Source organism: Ovis canadensis, chromosome 17 (assembly GCF_042477335.2).
Source record: "Ovis canadensis isolate MfBH-ARS-UI-01 breed Bighorn chromosome 17, ARS-UI_OviCan_v2, whole genome shotgun sequence".
NCBI lineage: Eukaryota > Metazoa > Chordata > Mammalia > Artiodactyla > Bovidae > Ovis > Ovis canadensis.
In genome coordinates this window covers 80,356,881-80,366,716 of record NC_091261.1, presented here as the reverse complement: position 1 = coordinate 80,366,716, position 9,836 = coordinate 80,356,881, and positions in this window count along the sequence as shown.

The window sequence follows — 9,836 nt, the reverse complement described above, 5'->3', positions numbered from 1 at the left end:
GGGCCCTTTGGGGTGAGTGTCAGAGGAAGGACAAAGCTGGGAGGGAGCCTGAGCTGAACCCTGGGCCTAATTCTCAGCACAGCCTGTGAGGTGGGGTCCATTACTCCGCCTCCTGCAGGTGAGCAGATGGGCTGAGAGGTGGAGGCACCGCTGCCCTGCCCCCAGCATGCCCTCGCCCCATCACGTGGGAAGGGGCACCGCCAGGATCCACACTCTGTTCTGTCCTCGGACTCCAGGGCCTCTGGCCCCAGCTCCAGTGGCAGTGCCTCTGCACACGGCCATATCTGGCACAGAGCCGCCTCCCTTCCCCACCAGGCTCCCACGACAAGGGCCTACACCGGAAAAAAGCTGCAGAGGAAGTCGGGGTCAGCGTCGGCAGTGCCCGAGACAGTGAGGGCACTCTTCGTCTTAAAACTGACCCCGCTCAGCTCCTGGCCCCCTTGTTGGTTAGTCACAGGCCATGTCCTGCTCTTTTGGGACCCCATGGACTGCAGCCTGCCAGGCTCCTCTGTCCATGGGGTTTCCCAGGCAAGAATGCTGGAGTAGGTTGCCATTTCCTTCTCCAGGGGATCTTTCCCACTCAGGGATCCAACCTGCATCTCCTGCTTGGCGGGCAGATTCTATATGGCTGAGCCACCCGGGAAGCCTGGGTCCCTCTGAATGAAGATGCTCGCGCACCCCCAGCAGTCTGGTGGACTGGCTCTGGGCAGACCTGTCACACCAGGGAGCCTGTCCAGCCACTCACTGCCTGGTGGTCTGGGCTAGGACAGGGGCACTGGCCTCGCCTCCCCACGGTGGTGATAACCCACAGGGGGCCCTGTGGCACCAAGGAACCCAGCACATATGGCCACCAAGAAAGGTGACCACCAACAGCTGGGAGTGGGGGTGCCTAAGGCAAGTCTCAGGAGGTGCTCCCGAGATCCTTCCACAGCCGTGGTGATGCTCCACGCCTTGGCCTCCTGACTGTGAAGGGGGGACACAGCACTCACCTGGGAGGTTGTATCGAGGCTGAATCACACACATCGGGCGCATCCCTGGGCATGAGTGGGCCCCAGGCCTTCCCTGGCCCCCTCTGTTGCTACTCTTTGCCCTTTTCTCTCCAGAGCCTTATGGGGTCCCTAGAACTATTAATAATTTTCCACATCAGCCCGATTCCTCCAGACTCCCCGCTCAAATTCTACACTCTCTACAGGGGCTGCCCGGAGCACAAGCCCCTACTGGTGCGGACCTGCAGTCTCAGCCCAAACTTAACAAGAGTAAGTGTGATACCCGCCACACCGAGTGCCAGGTGCCCTTCTGAACACTTTACACTTATACACCCATTTGCCCTCACAACCTCCCAAAGAGGCAAAGCTGTTCTTACACCTAAACACACAGCCTTACGGGGCCTTAAGTGGTGTGGGGCGGGGGCTGGGACTGGCCCTGTACTGGGGCGTATCCTGGCTAGCAGGCTCCACGCTCCCCCACCCCTTCTCAGCACCTCCCACCTGGCCCAGCCCCGAGCCTATTCCCTGAAACACCCACCACCTGGAAGGCTCTTCCTCCACAGCCCTGCGCACCTGAGTCTTAGCGTCTCCGTGGCCGCCTTCACCTCTGCCCTCCCCTGACCTTTCGCTGTGCTGCACTGGCCCACTTCCCTGGACTGTCACCAGGGGCCCTGGCTCTCGGTGGGCTCTGAGACCGCCAATGGGGCAAGGGTCCCAGTACCACCTCTTTCTAACCCGGTGGCCTCTGGCAGGTGCAGCTCTTACTCTCGAGGCCGCTGTGAAGATTACAAAGGCTGGCACCTGTGAAGCATGTCAGGAGACATTCAGAAGGCTCCCTCCTAGTTCACCTGCATCGTCCCCTCCACCAGGCTATACCCACATAAAAGCACAAGAGTGGGACCAGCAAATGCTTTCTGTGAAACAGGAGGGTGCACACCTTCAGCTCTGAGAGCCGTGTGGCCGCTGTAAGGAGCAGCCAGGCACAGACACGGCGGGGTTCCCACAAGCCTGCATCGACAGACACTGAGGTTCGAACATCATATGCTTTTCATGTGCCACAAAATATTCTTCTTTGGGTTTTTTTTTCCAACCAATTAAAAATGTAAAGATCATTCTTAGCTCATCCGTCTTACAAAACCTGGTGCATGCTGGCTCCCATATAGCCTGAGTCGGCTAACCGCCACTTGAGGCCAGCCTCTCCTCCTGTTCCTCTGGCCTGCCCTGGCTTCAGAGCTCAGACTTCTCTCAGACTCGGGGCCAGCCAACTGAGGGCTCACAGTTTAAGTGAGTAAAATGGATCGGACACCCAGAGCTTATGATTTCTTGGTCTGCTGATCAATCCATTGATCCCCGCAGAGCACGATGCCATGTCCCCCAAATAAGGTCATTCAGAGAACTCCAGCCCCCACACAAAGGAGCACCTACTGCGCCCAGAGCCAGACCTGCCTGCCCAGTCCTCTGGTCACCTTGTTTTCATTTACGTCTCCTCCGGGGGAAGGGGAGGGGCAGAGGAGGCAGGTCAGAGGGAAGACGGTGGGTGGGGAGCCCGAGAAGCGGGGAGTGAGGCCAGCTCTGGCCCCGTCTGCCCCAGCTTTCTCCCTGGCTTCCCCAGAGGCTTGTGCTCATAGGCACCAGGGATGAAGGGCCAGGTCTGGCCGCGAGCTCAGAGTTTCAGTTCTCTCCAATATCCCTGCAGGAGGAAATTCCACAATCCTGCCTCCTCTTATGCTGGGTGCCCACATCAGACGTCAGACGTCAGACTCACCCTAACGCTATCCCCGCCAATTCCCGCCAGTTTTCACATCCGAGCCCGGCCACCCAGCACCTGTCAGCAGGCCTCCAGAACTGCCGTCTTCACACACCCTGCCTCTGCCCCGCTCTCCGTGGACAGGGCCTGACTCTCCCGGGCCCCCCACTCCCGAGGTGCCTGCTGGACCCTGGGAGGTGGTCCTCACTGGAGCGGTTCAGGGGACAGGATGTCTGTCTGGATCTGCATCTCCCACTAAACTGTGTGAAAGAAAACGCCAAACATTCACCTAAGAGAAGAATCTGTCCTGACCAAACAGGCTCCTGGAGGATAAGGCCACTGAAGGGAGCCACCACAGGAGGACCACACACCCCTGCTGCAGGGAAAGCCTGCTGCTTGCATTCTGTCCAGCGCCCCACGCGGGGCCAGGCCACACGGGCAGGGGCCAGGCCTGCAGCGCTGAGGGCGGGCCTTCAGGACCATCCACACCTCCGTCCTGCTAGCACGTTCCTTCTCCTCTGCCTCTCTCCTCTCCCAGGTCAGAACCCGTGCCCTGAGCCTGTCCCCAGCCCATGACGCTGCTCCAGGCACGCTTCAGCCAGAATGGATGCCGCCTGGTTCTTCCAGAGGATTCCGGCCTCCATCACTCTCGGTAGTCTTCACGTGGCATTCTCGATTCTTGGAAGCCTTTGCTTCCGTTCACATCCATTTGAGTGAGTAATCTATCAGATTTCAGCTAAAAAATCTGCCCGGCGTCCACGCTGAGGACCACAGATTCCATGCGCGGCAGGGCCTGTTTACTTCTTTTTGAGCTTTTCTTTGGATGATGATAAACTATTTGCCTTTTCGTGTCATTTCCATCTCCTGTCTCCCTGAGGAGCTCCATTTTTTAAAGAAAATAATTCTATTTATTTATCCGGCTGTGCTGCCTCTTCACTGCTGCCCGGGCTTTTCTCTAATTTCTGCGAGCGGGGGCTTCTCATTGCAGCCACTTCTCTTGCGGAGCACAGGCTCCAGTAGCCGCAGCACGTGGGCTCAGCAGGTGTGGCTCCCGGGCTCTAGGGCACAGGTTCGGTAGTGGTGGTACACGGGCTGAGTTGCTCCACAGCACGTGGGATCACCCCAGACCAGGAATTGAACCCGTGTCTCCTGCATTAGCAGGTGGAGTCTTTATCACTTGAGCCACCAGAGAAGGCCATGAGGAATGCTTACTTATCTTATTCAGCTCAGGTGGCCCCTTGCCTGTACAGCTTTCCCCGCCCTCTCCAGGAGGGAGGCAGCTTCATCCTCACATCACTGCTCTGCGCCATGCACCGTGCCAGGGGCCTCAAGTACCTCAACAGCCCCGTGGGGTAGGTTCTGTTTAATCTCATAGAGGCCGAGAGAGGTCAAGTAATTGCCAATGTTCACACAGCTGCGAAGTGGCAGAGTCAAGACCTGAATCCTGAACTGTCTGACCGTGGATCCCAGGGCCCCATCCCTGAGTGCCATCTCCCTGTTCTGCATAATTTCTACTTTTACATCATCCTTTTCTGGACCATCTCCCCATATGGGGCCAGGCTTCGTTGCAGATGGGGTTCGTGCAAAGATAATTCATCTCTGTGTTCCCAACACCTAGAACAGTGCTTGGCACTCAGCAACGGCTGATTCGTTTGACAGATGTCCTGAGAGGGTGATGTGCCAGGAAGGGCTGAACTGCTCGCACGGCGCTCGGCTGCACAGAATAGGACAGGACATGGGACACATCCGAACCTCTGGAGAGGACGTGACAGCAGAGGGGAAGGGGAGATGAAGGCTCTGCTGGTTTGGAGGAGGTCTGAGAAGGTGGCGGCCCTGTAGCAGGAGCCTGAAGCAGGCTTCGGACTCAGAGATGTAGGCGTGGGGTGGCGGGGAACGGGGCGAGGGCTCAGAAAAGGGAGGACCTGGGCAAACACATGCTTGACGTCCAAATATCAGCTAACAATCACAGTGACAAATGCTTTCCTATCACTGAGGGAGAAAAGGGCCATTTCTGACTGTGTAGGGGCTGCTGGGGAAAGTCAGCCAGCAATCAGACAGTGAAGAAAAGCTGGCTGGGGCAGACCATGCTCTGTTGTCTGAACAAAGACATTTTCCTAAGAGGAATTCAGCCACGTTTAAATAGCAAGTCTTCCCTCCCTAAAATGATAACTCCCTTATTCATCAAGCACACGGTTCTTCAGAGTCTCATGACTGTGACTAGTGCAGTCTCACCCAGTGCTCATTTCACAGATGAGAAAATCGAGGCTCGGGACTTCCCTGGAGGTCCTACAGCCAAGAGTCCGCCTTGCAATGCAGGGAATCAGGTTTGGTCCCATGTCGGGAACTAAAATCCCACATGCCATGGGGTAGCTAAGCCCAACCACCACTACTACTGAACCCTCTCGTTCTAGAGCCCGTGTGCCTCAACTAGAGAGTCCGCATGATGCAACAAAGATCCCACGTGCCACAGTGAAGACCCGATGCAGCCACCGAATTAATTAGGGCTTCCCAGGTGGCTCAGTGGGTAAAGAATCGGCCTGCAATGCAGGAGATGCCGGAGACCTGGGTTTGAGCCCTCAGTCGGGAAGATCCCCTGGAGGAGGGATGGCAATCCACTCCAGGATTCTTGCCTGGAGAATCCCATGGACAGAGGACCCTGGCAGGCTACGGTCCATGGGGCCGCAAAGATTCAGACACGAATGAAGCGACTGAGCACACACACAGCACCTGGGAAGCCCTAAATGTCATTCAGTTCAGTCCAGTCGCTCAGTCGTGTCTGACTCTTTGCGACCCCAGGAATCGCAGCACGCCAGGCCTCCCTGTCCATCACCAACTCCCGGAGTTCACTCAGACTCACATCCATCGAGTCCGTGATGCCATCCAGCCATCTCATCCTCGGTCATCCCCTTCTCCTCCTGCCCCCAATCCCTCCCACCATCAAAGTCTTTTCCAATGAGTCAACTCTTCTCATGAGGTGGCCAAAGTACTGGAGTTTCAGCTTTAGCATCAGTCCTTCCAAAGAACACCCAGGTCTGATCTCCTTTAGAATGGACTGGTTGGATCTCCTTGCAGTCAAGGGACTCTCAAGAGTCTTCTCCAACACCACAGTTCAAAAGCATCAATTCTTTGGCACTCAGCTTTCTTCACAGTCCAACCCTCACATCCATACATGACCACAGGAAAAACCAAAGCCTTGACTAGACGGACCTTTGTTGGCAAAGTAATGTCTCTGCTTTTCAATATGCTATATAGGTTGGTCATAACTTTTCTTCCAAGGCGTAAGAGTCTTTTAATTTCACGGCTGCAGTCACCATCTGCAGTGATTCTGGAGCCCCCCAAAATAAAGTCTGACACTGTTTCCACTGTTTTCCCATCTATTTCCCAAGAAGTAATGGGACCAGATGCCATGGTCTTCGTTTTCTGAATGTTGAGCTTTAAGCCAACTTTTTCACTCTCCTCTTTCACTTTCATCAAGAGGCTTTTTAGTTCCTCTTCACTTTCTGCCATAAGGGTGGTATCATCTGCATATCTGAGGTTATTGATATTTCTCCCGGCAATCTTGATTCCAGCTTGCGCTTCTTCCAGCCCAGCGTTTCTCATGATGAAATGTCATTAGCCATCATTATTATTCCTTTGAGGAGCCAATTCTCTGAAATGTCTACTGTCACTTGAAGAGGACCCCTTCCCTTGCAGTACTGTTGAATCTTTCCTCAGACCTGCTGTTCTACAGCCCCCGCCCCATCTCAGTGAAGTGCGGCCTGTTCTTCCAGGCCAGGCCCTGGAGGCAGCCCGAGCTTCTCCTCTCACACCAGCGTTCACCCTGCCCACACGCCCTGCTGGCTGTACCTGCAGCCCCATCTGCAAGCCGAGCGCTCCTTGGCTCCTGCTGTTGCCCGGCCTGGCCACCTTGTCTCTCTCTCCACCCCGTCATCTGGCTGGTCCCCCTGCCTACACTGCCCTCCCTACCATCAGTCTCTGCAGCCAGGGTGAGTCTTTTTAAACGTCAGTGGGCTCATGTTAGTGGGGGTTCCAAACACTCTGATGGGCTTTTCGTCTCACTCAAAGCAAAGCCGAATCCCTCCACGAGGTGTACAAGGCCCCTCAGGACCCGGTCTCCTGTTCCCTCTCTGACCCTCCCGCCCTCACCCGGCTCTGGCCACACGGGTCACCATGATGTTCCTCTCACAAGCTGGCATGCTCCTACACTCCTGCCTCGGGGCCTTCGCACACGCTGTGCCGTTTGGAACATGTTTTTCTTTTTTTAAGTTGTTCATTTACATTTTATCTATTTATTTCGGCTGAGTGGCATGCAGGATCTTAATTCCCCAGGGAGTGAAACTTCACCCCCCTGCAGTGGAAACTCAGAGTCTTAAATCATTGGACTGCCCGGGGAGTCCTGGGAATATTCTTTCTCCAGGCACTCATAGGGCAGAGCCGTTCTCTCTAAGCACCTAAAGTAAAGCAACACACCCTCCCCTCTCTGTTTCCCCAGATTCTTCTTAAACCTTAGCACACAGCACACCTGATGTGTTAATATTATATACTTATACTTTGTAAGTATCTCCTTTCTCCCATCAGACAGCAGGTCACGGGCCACTGTTTCTTCCCCACCACCCTGCACAGAAATTAACTCCTTCCAGACATTTCATTGTAGGGACTGTCTCACAGTTACACCTGCCCAAGTCCAATGGCAACGTTCATGCCCTGGGGTTCTTCTGGATTGGGTTCCCTTCCTTATGTATTGGGGAAACTCTACACCCTGAAAGAGAACAAAAGCCCATTTTCCATGTTCAGCTCAGGGTGGAATTACCCTGGCGCTTGGGCTTAGGGGTTGGAGGGAAGAAGAGGGGCCCTGCTCTCAGGCTTGGACCACCTCCCACCCTCTTTCTGACGCCTGCGGCTGGCTGGAGTCTGATGAGATGCGTCCTGCCACAGCCCATTTCCGGGGAAGTCGTGCTGTGAAAAAGAAAAATATGTGCAGATAACCAAGAAATGTGATCAAAGGGGTGGGGAGGTGTGGAAAGTTTACTGAAATTATGGAGGGTGGAGGGAGGGCCCCCCCATGCAGAAACATGCGCCCAGAGCTCTGCAGAGTTGCCACTCGTCCAAAGAGCTGGGAACTGGGGGGATGCTCCCACCTACATTCACCACCCTCCTGGCCCCGACCTCCATGGAGGCCAAGGTAGAAGAACTCTGCAGCCCCCTGCCTGCCCAGTGACTGTGTCTGACCCCAGGCTGCTGTCTTAAGGGCAGAAGAAGCCCAATTCTATTATCAGTACTGGCCTGATCCCCACACAATGATCCACTCATTCATGGGCCCACTTGGTCTTCCGGGGCTGAGGCCCCAGCCCCGCCCTCCTGACCGAGGTGGGCAGTGGGCTACCTTCCGTGTCCCTTCCCTGGAAAGCTGCCCGGGAAAGCAGCCCTTCCCAGAGCTGTTTTCCATGAGCTGCTCTCCTCCTCCTCAGACCTGCCTGGACTGGCCCGGCCCCCTCAGGACAGTGTTCGACTTTCCCTTTGGCAGAGCTGGGCTCTGGCATCAACCTGTACGCAGCTGTGTGGGAGAGGCCAGCAGGGGGAGCCAGGAAAAGCTGGACTCTGCAGCTGGACAGAAGGGGTTGTGAGGCTCAGGTGACTTCCTCCCCATTTAAGACACACAGAACCAGGTGCACAGCTGAGGGTGAGGTTGGGGTGAGGGGAAGGCCAAATGGAATTCATCCAGTCAGGCAACGACAACTTGATATTAAGCCCCTTCTCTGAGCCAGCCTAGATCCTTGTAAGGAGTAACCCCCAGCCCCTACCGTCAGAAGAGATGAGCTGGGAGAGCTCATGAGTGGAGGTCTAGCGCCGGGATCACAGGGAAGACACATGACAGGCTCCCGGGACACTGACTGTTGAGGCCAGAAAATTCACGTGCTTCTGCCAATACCAAAAACTGCCAGAGAGAGAACGCCGGGCACAATAAAGCTGCTAAGAGCAACCTAAATGACAGCTAACATTCCCGCACCTGAGGGAGACAGCTTCAAGAACAAGTAGAAACTGAAAACTTGATCAATATACTAATTTTCTTTCAAATAATGCGGTGGGGAGAGGGAGAGGGAGGGGTGGAACAGGATTGGCCCTGTGTTGACAGCGCCATAAGCTGGGTGACAGGTACCTGCTAACTCCTGAGTCTACTTTTGTGTCTGTTTGAAAATTCCCACAGGGGAAGTTTATGTACGTCAACCAGCTGGTCGATGACTGCTACAGCCAAGTTTCACAGGAGACACGCTGTTTGTTATGGGAGAAAACTGGGCGTCTCTGCTGATCCCAAATCTGCATGAGCTCAGAACAGACACCCGGAAACTGTGGACTTGGTCGGCTATCCCTCCTCCCTCCGGTCTGCTCTGGGAGCCATGAGCCTGACCCTTTAAAGAGCTGCAGAGCATGTGCGCGTCCTTTCTCTGGGGCCCCTCGCCTGGTTATTCACTAGAGCGGGGAAGAAGGAACTTCAGACTTCCCTCGGGGGAACGACTGAGATGTAAATTCTGTCTTTGGTGGCCCAGTAGGAAAGCTGAGTTTGGTGAGGATGATGGCGGGCATGAGGGGTGAATTCTGCTCCCAGGACACATGCGGGCACTGTACAAGCTGAACAAGCCGCGTCATCGGGGAGCGCCTCCTGGCTAAGGATGGGGACACGTTACATACACAGACAGTGCCTGTAGGGGCTTGTTTTGGCAATACGGGAGAAGTTCAAAAGATAAGTTTTTTTTTTTTTCCCCCATGTGTTTCCTCATATGGCTTCTCCAGGACAGTAATTTACAAAAAAGCATACAGCAGATTGTAAGGCTGTAATTTACAAAAAAGCATACAGCAGACTGTGAGGCTGTAACTCCTGATCTCTGGAGAGCTCTGGTTCCACTAAGAGGTTTCTGGACTTCCCTGATGGTACGGTGGATAAGAATCCACCCGCTGGGTGCAGGGGGCGTGGGTCCGATCCCTAGACAGGGAAGATTCCGCGTGCTGCAGAGCACCTAAGCCGTGCACTGCAACTACCGTGCCTATGTGCTCTGGAGCCCGTGCTCCACAATAAGAGAGGCCACTGCAACGAGAAGCCTGCGGAC